At 41.4% G+C, this 14,583-nt stretch overlaps 1 long non-coding RNA gene across 1 annotated transcript in view; it reads right to left on the reverse strand.

Moving 5' to 3' along the window:
* Positions 1-14,583, reverse strand: part of LOC307179878 — a 282,016-nt gene that overhangs the window by 154,157 nt on the left and 113,276 nt on the right. Inside the window, exon 2 of the long non-coding RNA XR_013825583.1 lies at positions 8,571-8,717. This is a non-coding gene — a long non-coding RNA (uncharacterized lncRNA). The remainder of the gene's footprint in view (positions 1-8,570; positions 8,718-14,583) is intronic.

Here is a 14,583-nt window from a genome sequence, read left to right on the forward strand (position 1 = left end):
CAGTTTATTTGTAAGGTAAAGGAGCACAGGGAGGGAGCCAGAAAAATGACACAGAGGAGGGAAGGAAAGTCAATAAAGGATGTGTTGATGAGCAAGTTCTCATTCGCTGCAGTTGGGGCCAATTCCCCTGTGAACCTCCAGTAGATGGTATAAAACAGAAGCTGGCAAAGTTCTCAGCCCATGAGTAAAATCCACCCAATGATTATTTTTATAAGTAAAGTTTTAATGGAATATAGCCACTTCCTCTTTTTTTTACATGTTTTCTGTAAGTTGAACAATTATGACAAACAATATCACCCTCAAAGCCTAAATTACTTATTATTTGGCCCTACAGACAAAGTCTGCAAGTCCATGGTATAGAACCTGCCTCAGAGTTGTCCCACCAAGGGTGAGGAGGCTGAAGTGTTGACCTCCACTCATCCCTCATCAGCTGAGGGCTGCCCTAGGGGTGCTAACTCCTCAGACCTTCTGGCTGACTCTGTAGGCAGGCCAAGCACACTCCTGTGTCCACAGGAAGTCCTCATGTGCTTGCAGTGAGAAACTATAGGTATGAATGGCAACAACGAATGCCAAGGAGATATGAGCATGACAACAATAGCACTTGCTACCATTCCTATCCCACATACCCAACAGTTCCAGTCCCCATAGGTATCCACTTTAAGTTTGGTGTGTATCTTCCCAGGTGTTTGTCTATGCATACAGAATGTGCTATACTCATTTGGGTGCACTAGTTTATTTGGGAGTTGATGCCAGTGTATGTGTGAAGGAGCAGGGAGAATGAGAAAGGGAAGGAGAGATCTAATAAACGTTTATGTTATTGTGCTGGTAACTGCTGTGGGCAACTGGGGGCCCCCTGAGTGCCTTAGAATTGTCCTCCTGTTGCTAGCTAAAGCTGAGGTTGTTAACTTCCACTTAGAATGAGGTTACCCTCCAGGAAGACTGAATAAGCTTCTATGGCTTTGGAGAAAACTCTGAGGCAAAAAAAAAAAAAAAAAAGCTAGAGCAATGAAACAAGGATTTGAGGTAACATGTTGACAACACACATGGAAACTGTCCAATGTAGCTGCACTTGAAATCAGGAGTAGGTCATGGGATTGTGGCTAGGAAACCAACATTGTTTACTACAAGCCTAAATCATGCTCACAGAATTAATTACTTACATGACCCTGATAAATCTAGCTGGATGAGAAAATAGTCAACCGTCAGAGCAGTGAGTCATAAGATACTCTGAGATAGCAACATATTCTTTACCTGCCTTTGAACAGTAATGCCCTTCAACTATCTTAGCCGACCATTATACAATAAAAAACATAACATCATTACCTTCTTTGTTCAGTTTTCTTTTAACCGTTAAGTTTTAAATGCTATCATGCCTTCCTCGCCTATGACTCAAAACATCATGTAAATCTGTGGTCTTTAATGTGAAAAGAAGTGATTGCCATCGTATTCATTCTTATGCCTGAAAAAAGTGAACATGTGCATCTTTGTCGTACGTAACTGTTAATGAAGTATATATTTGATCACTTTTCATAACTACAGAGATAAAATGAGTTATATTCAAATTGGGTGATGTTACATTCTCCAAAGATAAATTTCAGGAGGATTTTGCATCCATGCCTTATTGCCTCCTTGGGCCTTAAACCTTTAGAGAGGCTTGGGGGTCACACTCTTTGCCTAACAACACTGTGACTTGGGGTTAGGAGACATTCAATGTCCACTGCTGAAACTAGGGCTTAATCCTTTCACTGGTACGTTATAGTATCCAACTGTGACTCGACCAAACACTATGTTGTGCTTTGTGGGTTTTCTATCCCTGCTTATTCCAGGCAGCTGAGGAACACACGGGGCTGAAAATGAAATTCTTCCATGCACAGTGGTTAGTGTTTCAGAAAGCAGCACTGCAAAGATGCTGAAAACTTAATTCACATCGCTTGATTTGTGATGTGTGGAACTCAGAAGGCAGAGCATGTTTATATTTATTTTGTCCATCTATCTGTCAGTACAGATTAGAGTGAAGGATGTATGCAAGGAATGATGCAGAAGAGCCTCCGTCCAGTTAACACACCTTGAACCTCACACAACAGCCCAAGACCAGAACAGAAGATCTGGGAACTCAGGAAAGGCTGGGTCTAGGAGTGTCTTAAATTAGCCTGCGTTCAGACAAAAGCCCATTTAGACCAGCAGCATGGAAATCTGATGATGGGGAATCATGGCCCAGATAAACAAGGCAGAACATCAAAGACTGTTAGGCAGTTCCTCTTGTATGCTATGAGGATCCCATCCCTACTGTGGAAAACTGTGAGGACAAGCTGTTAACTACAGCCCTTTGCAGATGATGACTATGCCGTTCATTTGGAGAGGAGAAAGTGCTTGGAGAAGGGAGTGATGGCTGTCAAAGGAGTTGTTATAATTAGGCCAAGCTTAAATAAAGGCTTTTCAATAAAAGATGTAAACAGATAAAGTCCTTGAAAGTGAAAATGACTTATTTTAAAGGAGTCACAGCATTGAAGTCTTGGGCTGTGACAAAAATGAAAATGAAAATGATACAATACCTCAGCTCCATGGAAATCTGGAAATGATTTTTGGCCCAGCTGTCTTTAGCTTCCAGAGATTCTTAGAAGCAAACATGGTTTTTTTGTTTGTTCGTCTCCCAGGGATAACTCCTTGAAGTATGCCCTTTTTGTGTGGCAAATAAGAGAAGGAATTGTACTACTCAGTTTATCTCTACTGCACGCTAAATATTATCAGAGCCATCTGTAGCTGGATGGATTACCAAGTTACAGGTGAGTGTGGTGTTAGGTGAATGCTTTCTGACAGAAAAACACTTATGGATGGGGGTGAAAGCTGAGAACTGCATAGTACAGGCAGCCTTTAGGGAATGAACTTTTATTCACCACCTCCACTGCTGAAGCTTGGGGTTGTTTTTAGCATAGAAAAGATTTAAACTGCAATTAAGAGGCATTTGCTACATTCATTTACACTGGAATCTTTGTGGCATTGATGTGTCTTCTCCCTGATGTCATCAAGGTTGCCATGGGAACAAAGAATCAGTAGCTTAAAGCATCTAATTCTCTCTTCAAATACTCCCTCATCATAAAGAAAATGAAAAAACGTAAAAATCTGAGACAAGAGAAATCATTTTGGGGGGTGGGTTGAATTCTGACACCTCAGGAACAATGAGGGTGTGTGTAGAGGAGAGAGACAGAAGAATGAGAACACTTGCAAGCAAGAAATCAATACCTGGCAAACAAAAGTATTAAAAGATCATATTATCACACCTGACCTATTTAATACAATCCAAAAAATATCTGTTACCTCTCAACCTGATCATTAAAAACAAGAAAAGAAGCAATGTAGAATCACAGCAGAAACAAAGAAACAAGAGGTGAATTGTCTTGCGGTCTCAATTAGTGGCAAGGTGACCTAAGAGAGGTTCAGAGGAGAAGAAATACATAATGAGTCTTTTTAAAATAAGCCAAGCATATTATTTTAAATGAACCATTGGAAATAAGAAAAAAATGGATAGCATAAGCAAAAATTGAATTGCATGATGGAGTTCAAGTACAAATTACCATTTGTTTACTTTTCAGTCTCTTTTACAAGAAGGTCAGAGAGCTCAATACGGTATTAAAATGCAATTTTTAAGCCTGTGGCCTGTGGGCCTAGTATTGTTGCTTATGTAATAATCTTCCTGGAAAAGACAGATCAGCCTGGCTATGGGCTTCAGAACTATCAATGTTTGTCTCACAAAAATCTCCAGCCTTCCTGAGGATTCTCTGACCATTCTCTGTGCCTTTGCCTGGGGTGGCGGGGGGTGGGGGGAGAGGACGTGCTACTTAAGGAAAATACTGATTCTCTGGCACACTGAAACTGACGAAAAGTTAGGGTCTTTTTTGCTATCAGTTCTGGGGATCACAGTTTAGATTTACAGCTTTGCCTGTGTTGCGGTATATGGAACAGAGGGAGAAAAGAAAAGGAGATGGGAGGCAAATACTATATTCTTATTTAAGAATATAGTTAGCGGGTAGACTAACATTTTAATAGTTAGTTTCAACTGGTTGCTTTCTTGGATTAAACAAGTGCTTTAAACTGCCACCTGAGTTTTACATGGGAGAGGATGTGGGTTGTGGTTTATTTTCAACCCTGCTTATTTATTTCTAGGTAATAGAAACGTGAATTGCAGCTAGCTATTAAAATGTATAGAAAATCAAATCAATATAACTCATTACCACAGTGAAGAAAGGAATAGTATATGTAAGAGTGAGGAACTTATAACTGAAATATTTCGCAATTCAAGGGTATATGAGAGTATCAATCAAAAACTACTCCAAAGAAAACATAACTAGGCAAGGATTCAGAAAACTTCATTGACTGGTGGCGGGAAGGGGAGCGTCTCTGCCTTTATAAATTTTCTATTATCAAAATAATTCCCTGTAATAAAATCACCTTAAAAGTCAGGGAATTAAAACTACAATCACTTATTTTCACTTATACATCTTTGATTGAAGCTGTGCTTGGCTGGGTAGCTCTGTTTCAACCTTAGGCTCCAGCGTGGCTTGTTCCCTTGCTGCAAGGGCACAAGTCTGATCTATGTGTGCTCACACTGTGGAACCCAGCTGAATGGACAGCAGCTAGCCAGGACAATGGCAGAGGCACCAGAAGACAAGCCCAATTGCAGAAGTGCATTTCACATTTCTGCTTGCATCAAGTTTCTATCACAGCATTGGCTAAAGCAAGTCACATGGCAAAGCAAAGCTAAACAATAAGGGGCAACAAAATATACTCATTCCACTCTAAGGCCAAAGCAAATCACACGGACAAGCCCAAAGTCAATGTTTCAGGGAAATATACCTTTTCCATAGGTGTGAGAGGAAAGCAGTAAACATTTTTGAACGATAATCTGATACAGTTCTAACTAGCTGTGCGATTTGGGCCATATCTTTCAATCTCACTTGTCTAAAATTTCCTCAAGAGAAAAAGTGAAGAAGATAGAGCTGCAATATGGTATCACAGGGAAACATGGGCTTTGGAGTTGTATAGACGTTGTTAAAATCTCAGGTTTGTGGAGAACTAGCTATGGCTCTTGAGGAAATTACTGAATCTGATTCTCAGATTCTTCCTTGTATTTCCCTTCAGGGGAAATTTTTTTAAATCTATTTATTTATTTGTTTATTTTTGGCTGCTTTGGGTCCTCGTTGCTGCACAAGGACTTTCTCTAGTTGCAGAGAGCAGGGACTACTCTTTGTTGCGGTGCATGGGCTTCTCTTTGCGGTGGCTTCTCTTATTGCAGAGCACAGGCTCTAGGCACGCGGGCTTCAGTAGTTGTGGCACGTGGGCTCAGTAGTTGTGGCACACAGGCTTAGTTGCTCCACGGCATGTGGGATCTTCCTGGACCAGGGCTCGAACCCATGTCCCCTGCATTGGCAGGTCGATTCTTAACCACTGTGCCACCAGGGAAGCCCCCCCTTCAGGGGAAATATTGTTATCTGTTGTAGCAAACCACCCCAGAACTCAGTGACTTAATACAATAAAAGTTTATTTCTCATTTCTGACATGATCTCATGCAGTTTGGGCAGCTATCCTGGCAGCTTTTCTCTAAACCAGGGGTTAACAAACTACAGTTCACAGGCTAAATCCAGCCAGCCCCTGTTTTTATAAATAAAGTTTTATTGGAACATAGCCACACCCATTCATTTACATATTATCTATGGCTATGAGTAGAGTTGAGTTTTTGCAACAGAGGCAGTATGGCACACACACACCAAAAATATTTACTATCTGGCCCTTTATAGAAAAAGTTCACCAACCCTTCCTCAAAACAATACATTGGGGATCCAAGCTCCTTCAATCATGGTTCTATCATGATGGAGTCTTTCACTTCTAGCCGCTCAGACAAAGAAAAGAGAAAATTGTCTCTGCAGGCAGACTGTCTACTTTACTGCCTTCTTCCAGAAGTAAAACATACCACTTCTCATAGTTCATTGGATAAAACCAGTCACATGGCCAACAAAACTGCAAAGTGTGGTAGGAAATACAGAGCACATTTTAAAACTTTCTATTAAATGGGAGAAATAAAATGAAAATGCTGAATTTCAAAAAACTCCACATATAACATTGATAATAGAAATATTCATACCCTTAAACACTAAAATTGATAAAGATAAAAGCATGAAAATAAATATCCAACTCAAAAGGTAAGGAAAAAACCACTAAAGCAGAAAGAACAAAATACTAAAGAGTAGAGTTAATGAATGAACTAATATATAAATAATAAGCTGGTTCCTTGAAAAAAAAATAGACAAACTACAATCTAAACTAGTGAAATGAAAAAAGGAAAAAATGCGAATAAAAGTGATTACTTATGGCAGTAGGGTGAAAGGAGTATGTACAGATAAAAGGGATGGAAGTAGCCCTTCTCTGAATATAGTTTTTAAATAAAGTTTTGACTTTGAATTGTGTAAATGTCTTATACACACAAAAATCAATTTATACCAAAAATAAAAAGTATGCAAAACTTAAAATTGAGCACAGATAAACTAATTTCATATGAAATGGGTAATAATCACACAAAGAAAAGAGTTATTTCAAGGGATTTTTCTCATAGATATCTGTATGTTCTTAGATGTTTACAGAGCATATACAGAAAGATTTGTGTGTTAAATAGTTAAGACAAAAAGAACAGCAAAGAAAGCTTAAACTTAATTCAGTCGTTAAAACAGGGAGAATATTAGTATTGTGGTCTTGCAATTGTATGTATATTGTAGAATAAGCAAGGAAGTAAATAGTTAATCTTTTCAGGGACCAATATTTTAAGTGTTAGAGAAAAGAACTACAAAAGCAAATTAAAAAAAACCTCTGTAGTATTAAATTTGTATTGGAAACATATTTTAAACAATTTAATTCATATTAATATATGCTAGCTTTACCCCTGAAAGGTATTAGAAGCAATGACATCACAGTTGTACTGAGGATAACTAGCACTCAGATCTTGATATATACGAACCATTTCCCACGAGAAAGAATCTACGTGGATAACTAGCTGAACTCATGTCTATGGCAGGCAAAATAAAAGGGGAGCCCGAATGATTCTGTGCTAGAAAGCAAGCAAGGGCTCAAAGAATAATGGGGACATGTCAAAAGGATACAGAAGCCAACGTGAAAGGGCTCACACTGGTCAAAGTGAGCACAATGTGAGCATCAAAAGAATAGTGACTCTCAACTGGTTATAAAACACTGAAAAAATTTAAATACATGAATCCATAGTGATAAAATAATATAACTTTTAGACTGCTGATGTGGGAGGACCTGTAGTTCATTCCCAGCTAATAAAGGAAACAATAAATGAAAGCCAGCAATAAAATGACAAAATTAGAAAATCACCATTTTGCAACATCCAGTGAAATATTTGATTCATCACCTATCACAGGTCAGTGGCAATAGCTGTAGTCAGGCAAGTGGAGGCCCTCCTTTAGGGGAGGACCCCAGGGTCTCATGGCATAAGGTCAGGGCCATGTGCCATTAAAAGGAGGGCTGGCAAGACTAGGCAGGTTGCCAGGGCTCCAGTCAAGGCGCTAGCATTCTAGGGACTTAATCTGAGAAGGAACTAAAGGCAAAGTCAGGAACGGGATAGCAGCAGCCGAGTCTTACAGACTGCGCTAGTGGGGAAAGCTGTGGCTCTGTGGGCAAAAGCTATGTTCAGTGACAGCTCACCCAGCCCTACCAGCTACTACAAACTGGAAAAACTGTAGAGCCCACCAGTCATTAGGACTCACGCTGAATCATGATTCTCATTAGCAGGATATTCTAGGAGAACCCTGGTCAGACCCCTCTTAAAGTCCGAAAATGCTCTGAATGCTCACCACATATTTACTATCTTTGTTCTTTCTTTCCAGAGAAGGATGTTAGCACTTAACTACTCAAAATGTGGTCCACGGACCAGCAGAATTAGCATCACCTAGGAGCTTGTTAGAAATACAAACCATAGGCTCCACCACAGACCTAATGAGTCTGACTCTTCATTTTAACAATATCCCCAGGTGACTCTTATGCACATCAAAATTTGAGAAGCCCTGGTTTGGCAGGCACTTTGGAGGAAGTTAGCTGAAAGTGGTGGGCCAAGGGGATGTCACAGAGCTACGGAAGCTGGTTCCTGGCATTTCTCAGCATGCTCCATCAAGCATGCACCCCACTCTCACCTTTTTCCCTCCCCTAGATCCATATCACTGGCTTGGGAACAGATGCTCTCTACCTGTGAGGGTGTGAGATGAATTAGGATAGAGCTTGGGGAGGGATGGGAGGAGGAAAATATGTCAAGAGACTAGCGATTATAGTGATGATAGATAAGAAAAAGGGCTGGCAGATATGGCTAAAAAAGAAACAAATAATTCCATTTGACATTTCCATTTAATCATGGCTTCTTATATACCAAAGCCCTAACCTAAAGGATTGGTTCTTACACCCAGAATCACAAGGCTTCAGGATATGCCACTAGGATGAAGTTAGGCAGGCTATAGAAACTCTCTACGCATCAGTCTTCTCATCTGTGAAGTGGGGACAATGACAGTACCTACCACGTAGGGCTGCTTGAAGATTAGATGAGTCAAGTAGCAGCTGCCCGACATCACACGTCCTGTTAAGTAACGTCCAGCTGTGATATCAAGCCAGCTATGAGGCTCCAGCATCCATCAGTGTTTCTGAACCACTATGCTGTGCTGCCACTGAAACATGAAAAGAGTAGAGAAGAACTGAGAAGCAGTCCCTCCTTCAATCACAGCTTTGATGAACAGTCATTTCCAGATCTTCTCCCCGTATGATAATCCAGAATCCTCATGAAGCCTATGAATTTTTCTGTCTGTTATGAAAAGCTCAACCTGTATTTCTCCTCCCACCCCATCACTGTGCCTGCTCTCTGAGCACAGTGGGGACTTCAGTCACTTAATTCTCGGTTAATCAGAGTATTTGAGCCTAGGATAAAAAAAGCTTTGCAAGTGGCCACATCAAGTGACGTGGAGAGATGTTTAATCAAAGGTTAACCATGCTTTTATTCATTTACACCACAGGGAAAGTCTCAAGGCTTAGTTTTCTGAACTAAAGTGAACTAGCTCCATTTAACTCTGATGTTTATGCCTGTTGATAAAAACTATCAAAGCAATACAAGGCGAGGAGGCAAAAAATTCAATAGAGGGTATATAAAGTGAGGACACCTGTGAGGCAAAAACACGGAGAATCCCAGTGCAGTGTGATAAACAAACCAATAAGCTTTAAAGTCCAACAGACCCAGGCGATAGAGCTATGTGACCCTGGTAAGTAACTCCATCTCTCTGAGCTTCTATCTTGCCATCTCTAAAGTGGGGCTAATGCCACTTCACAGAGATTTTGTGAGAGTTCCAGAAGACTGGCTATGTAAAGTAGTTGTACAGAGCCCTACAGATGGTAGCCACTAAATAAATGGTAGCTGGTATCTTTTTGGACTTATGATCCTAATAATATCAGATAATTAAAGAGTTAATACATGCACATTTACACTCACAGCAACAAGGTGTAGAGTCTGCACATAAAGCCAGTGCTTTTATTTAGTGAAAAATAGACTTGGTAAAAGTAATATGTACAAACACATTGCTTGTGCTAGCCTCTCCTTATTTACAGAGCAAGTGAAAAGCGAAATGAAATCTCCACCTGAAGAGCTTCTAGTCAGCCAAGACAGCACAACAATAAATTACGTTTTTTTGGACCTTCAAGATGGCAGAGGAGTAAGACGTGGAGATCACCTTCCTCCCCACAAATACATCAGAAATACACCTACATGTGGAACAACTCCTACAGAACACCGACTGAATGCTGGCAGAAGACCTCAGACCTCCCAAAAGGCAAGAAACTCCCCACGTACCTGGGTAGGGCAAAAGAAAAAAGAAACAACAGAGACAAAAGGATAGGGACGGGACCTGCACCAGTGGGAGGGAGCTGTGAAGGAAGCAAGGTTTCCACACACTAGGAAGCCCCTTCGTGGGCAGAGATGGAGGGTGGCCAGGGGCAGCTTCAGAGCCACGGAGGAGAGCGCAGCCACAGGAGTGCGGAGGGCAAAGCAGAGAGATTCCCGCACAGAGGATCGGTGCCGACCAGCACTCACCAGTCCGAGAGGCTTGTCTGCTCACCCGCTGGAGCAGGCGGGGCTGGGAGCTGAGGCTCGGGCTTCAGAGGTCAGATCCCAGGGAGAGGACTGGGGTTGGCGGCGTGAACACAGCCTGCAGGGGAAAAAGTCTGCACCTGCCTAAGAGGCAAGAGACCATTGTTTCCAGGTGCGCGAGGAGAGGGGATTCAGAGCACAACCTAAACGAGCTCCAGAGACGGACGGGAGCCACGGCTATCAGCACGGACCCCAGAGACCGACATGAGATGCTAAGGCTGCTGCTGCCGCCACCAGGAAGCCTGTGTGCGAGCAAAGATCACTATCCACACCTCCCCTCCTGGGAGCCTGTGCAGCCCGCCACTGCCAGGGTCCCGGGATCCAGGGACAACTTCCCCGGGAGAACGCACTGCGCGCCTCAGGCGGGTGCAACGTCATGCCGGCCTCTGCCGCTGCAGGCTCGCTCTGCACGCTCTGCATCCGCGCCCCTCCCCCCCCGCCGCCTGAGTGAGCCAGAGCCCACGAATCAGCGGCTCCTTTAACCCCGTCCTGTCTCAGCGAAGAACAGACGCCCTCAGGCGACCTACATGCAGAGGCAGGGCCAGATCCAAAGCTGAACCGCAGGAGCTGTGAGAACAAAGAAGAGAAAGGGAAATCTCTCCCAGCAGCCTCAGAAGCAGCGGATTAAAGCTCCACAATCAACTTGATGTACCCTGCATCTCTGGAATACCTGAATAGACAACGAATCATCCCAAAATTGAAGCAGTGGACGTTGGGAGCAAAGGTATATTTTTTTCCTTTTTCTCTATTTGTGAGTGTGTATGTGTATGCTTCTTTGTGTGATTTCATCTGTATAGCTTTGCTTTTGCCATCTGTCCTACAGTTCTGTCTGTATGCTTTTGGTTTTGTTTTCTTTTAGTATAGTTTTTAGCACTTGTTATCATTGGTGGATTTGTTTTTTGGTTTGATTACTCTTTTCTTTCTTTTATTAATTATTTTTTAATTATTTTACTTTTAATAACTTTTTTAATTTTTTATTTTAATAACTTTATTTTTTACCTTCTTTTTTACTTTTTAATTTTTAATTTTAATAACTATTTTATTTATTTATTTTTTGCTTTTTCTTTCTTTTTTTCGCCCTTTTCTTCTGAGCCATGTGGCTGACAGAGTCTTGGTGCACCGGCCGGGTGTCAGGCGGGTGCCTCTGAGATGGGAGAGCTGAGTTCAGGACGTTGGTCCACTAGAGACCTCCAAGCTCCATGTAATGTCAAACAGCGAAAGATCGCCCAGAGATCTCCATCTCAACGTTAACACTCAGCTCCACTCAACAACCAGCAAGCTCCAGTGCTGAACACCCCATGCCAAACAACTAGAAAGACAGGAACACAAACCCACCCATTAGCAGAGAAGCTGCATAAAATCATAATAAGGTCACAGACACCCAAAAACACACCACCGGACCCAGTCCTGCCCACAAGAAAGACAAGATCCAGCCTCAGCCACCAGAACACAGGCACCAGTCCCCTCCACCAGGAAGCCTACAAAACCCATTGAACCAACCTTAGCCACTGGGGGCAGACACCAAAAACAACGGGAACTACGAACCTGCAGCCTGCAACAAAGAGACCCCAAACACAGTAAGTTAAGCAAAATGAGAAGACAGAGAAACACACAGCAGATCCTGAAGGAGCAAGGTAAAAACCCACCAGACCAAACTAATAAAGAGGAAATTGGCAGTCTACCTGAAAAGGAATGCAGAGTAATGATAGTAAAGATGATCCAAAATCTTGGAAATAGAATGGAGAAAATACAAGAAACATTTAACAAGGACCTAGAAGAACTAAAGAGCAAGCAAAAAAACCTAGAACTAAAGAGCAAGTTGGTGAACAACACAAAAAGTGAAATTAAAAACTTTCTAGAAGGAATCAATAGCAGAATAACTGAAGCAGAAGAATGGATAAGTGACCTGGAAGATAAAATACTGGAAATAACTATGGCAGAGTAGAAGAAAAAAGATTGAAAAGAATTGAAGACAGTCTCAGAGACATCTAGGACAACATTAAATGCACCAACAATAGAATTATAGGGGTCCCAGAAGAAGAAGAGAAAAACAAAGGGACTGAGAATATATTTGAAGACGTTATAGCCGAAAACTTCCCTAATATGGGAAAAGAAATAGTTAAGTCCAGGAAGGCCAGAGAGTCCCATACAGGATAAATCCAAGGAGAAACACGCCAAGACACATATTACTTAAACTACCAAAAATTCAATACAAAGAAAAAATATTAAAAGCAGCAAGGGAAAAACAACAAATAACATACAAGGGAATCTCCATAAGGTTAACACCTGATCTTTCAGCAGAAACTCTGCAAGCCAGAAGGGAGTGGCAGGACATATTTAAAGTGATGAAAGGGAAAATCCTACAACCAAGATTACTCTACCCAGCAAGGATCTCATTCAGATTTGACAGAGAAATTAAAACCTTCAGAGAAAAGCAAAAGCTAAAAGAATTCAGCACCACCAAACCAGCTTTACAACAAATGCTAAAGGAATTTCTCTAGGCAGGAAACGCAGGAGAAGGAAAAGACCTCCAATAACAAACCCAAAACGATTAAGAAAATGGTAATCAGGGCTTCCCTGGTGGTGCAGTGGTTGAGAGTCCGCCTGCCGAAGCAGGGGACACGGGTTCATGCCCTGGTCTGGGAAGACCCTACATGCCGCGGAGCGGTTGGACCCAGGAGCCATGGCCATTGAGCCTGCATGTCCAGAGCCTGTGCTCCTCAATGGGAGAGGCCACAACAGTGAGAGGCCCACATACCGCAAAAAAAAAAAAAAAAAAAGAAAATGGTAATCGGAACATATGTATGATAATCACCTTAAATGTAAATGGATTAAATGATCCAACCAAAAGACACAGACTGGCTGAATGGATACAGAAACAAGACCCATATATATGCTGTCTACAAGAGACCCACATCAGACCTAGGGACACATACACACTGAAATTGAGGGGATAGAAAAAGATATTCCATGCAAATGGAAATCAAAAGAAAGCTGGAGTAGCAATTCTCATATCAGACAAAGTAGACTTTCAAACAAAGACTATTATGAGAAACAAAGAAAGGCACTACATAATGATCAAGGGATCAATCCAAGAAGAAGATATAACAATTGTAAATATTTATGCACCCAACATAGGAGCACCTCAATACATAAGACAAATATTAACAGCCATAAAAGGGGAAATCGACAGGAACACAATCATAGTAGGGACTTTAACACCCCACTTTCACCAATGGAGAGATCATCCAAAATGAAAATAAATAAGGAAACACAAGCTTTAAATGATACATTAAGCAAGATGGACTTAATTGATATTTATAGGACATTCCATCCAAAAGCAACAGAATACACTTTCTTCTCAAGTGCTCATGGAACATTCTCCAGGATAGACAGTATCTTTGGTCACAAATCAAGCCTTGGTAAATTTAAGAAAACTGAAATCATAGCAAGTATCTTTCCCAACCACAATGCTATGAGACTAGATAATCAATTACAGGAAAAAAAACCTGTAAAAAATACAAACACATGGAGGCTAAACAATACACTACTTAGTAACCAAGAGATCACTGAAGAAATCAAATTATACCTAGAAACAAATGACAATGAAAACAAGACAACCCAAAACCTATGGGATGCAGCAAACGCAGTTCTAAGAGGGAAGTGTATAGCAATACAATCCTACCTCATGAAACAAGAAAGATCTCAAATAAACAACCTAACCTTACACCTAAAGCAATTAGAGAAAGAAGAACCAAAAAAAAAAAAACCCCCAAAGTTAGCAGAAGGAAAGAAATCCTAAAGTTCAGATCAGAGATAAATGAAAAAGAAATGAAGGAAACAATAGCAAAGATCAAAAAAACTAAAGGGGGCTTCCCTGGTGGCGCAGTGGCTGAGAGTCCACCTGCCAATGCAGGGGACACAGGTTCGTGCCCCAGTCCGGGAAGATCCCACATGCCGCGGAGCGGCTGGGCCCGTGAGCCATGGCTGCTGAGCCTGTGCGTCCAGAGCCTGTGCTCCACAACGGGAGAGGCCACAACAGTGAGAGGCCCACGTACCGCCAAAAAAAAAAAAAAAAAAAAAACTAAAGGCTGCTTCTTTGAGAATATAAACAACATTGATAAACCACTAGCCAGACTCCTCAAAAAAAAGGGGTAAGACTCAAATCAGTAGAATTAGAAATGAAAAACAAGTAACAGCTGACACCACAGAAATACAAAGGATCATGAGAGATTACTACAAGCAACTATATGTCAATAAAAGGGACAACCTGGAAGAAATGGACAAATTCTTAGAAAAGCACAACCTCCCGAGACTGAACCAGGAAGAAACAGAAAATATAAGCAGACCAATCACAAGCACTGAAATTGAGACTGTGATTAAAATTCTTCCAACAAACA

Source organism: Stenella coeruleoalba, assembly GCF_951394435.1.
Source record: "Stenella coeruleoalba genome assembly, chromosome: X".
Lineage (NCBI taxonomy): Eukaryota > Metazoa > Chordata > Mammalia > Artiodactyla > Delphinidae > Stenella > Stenella coeruleoalba.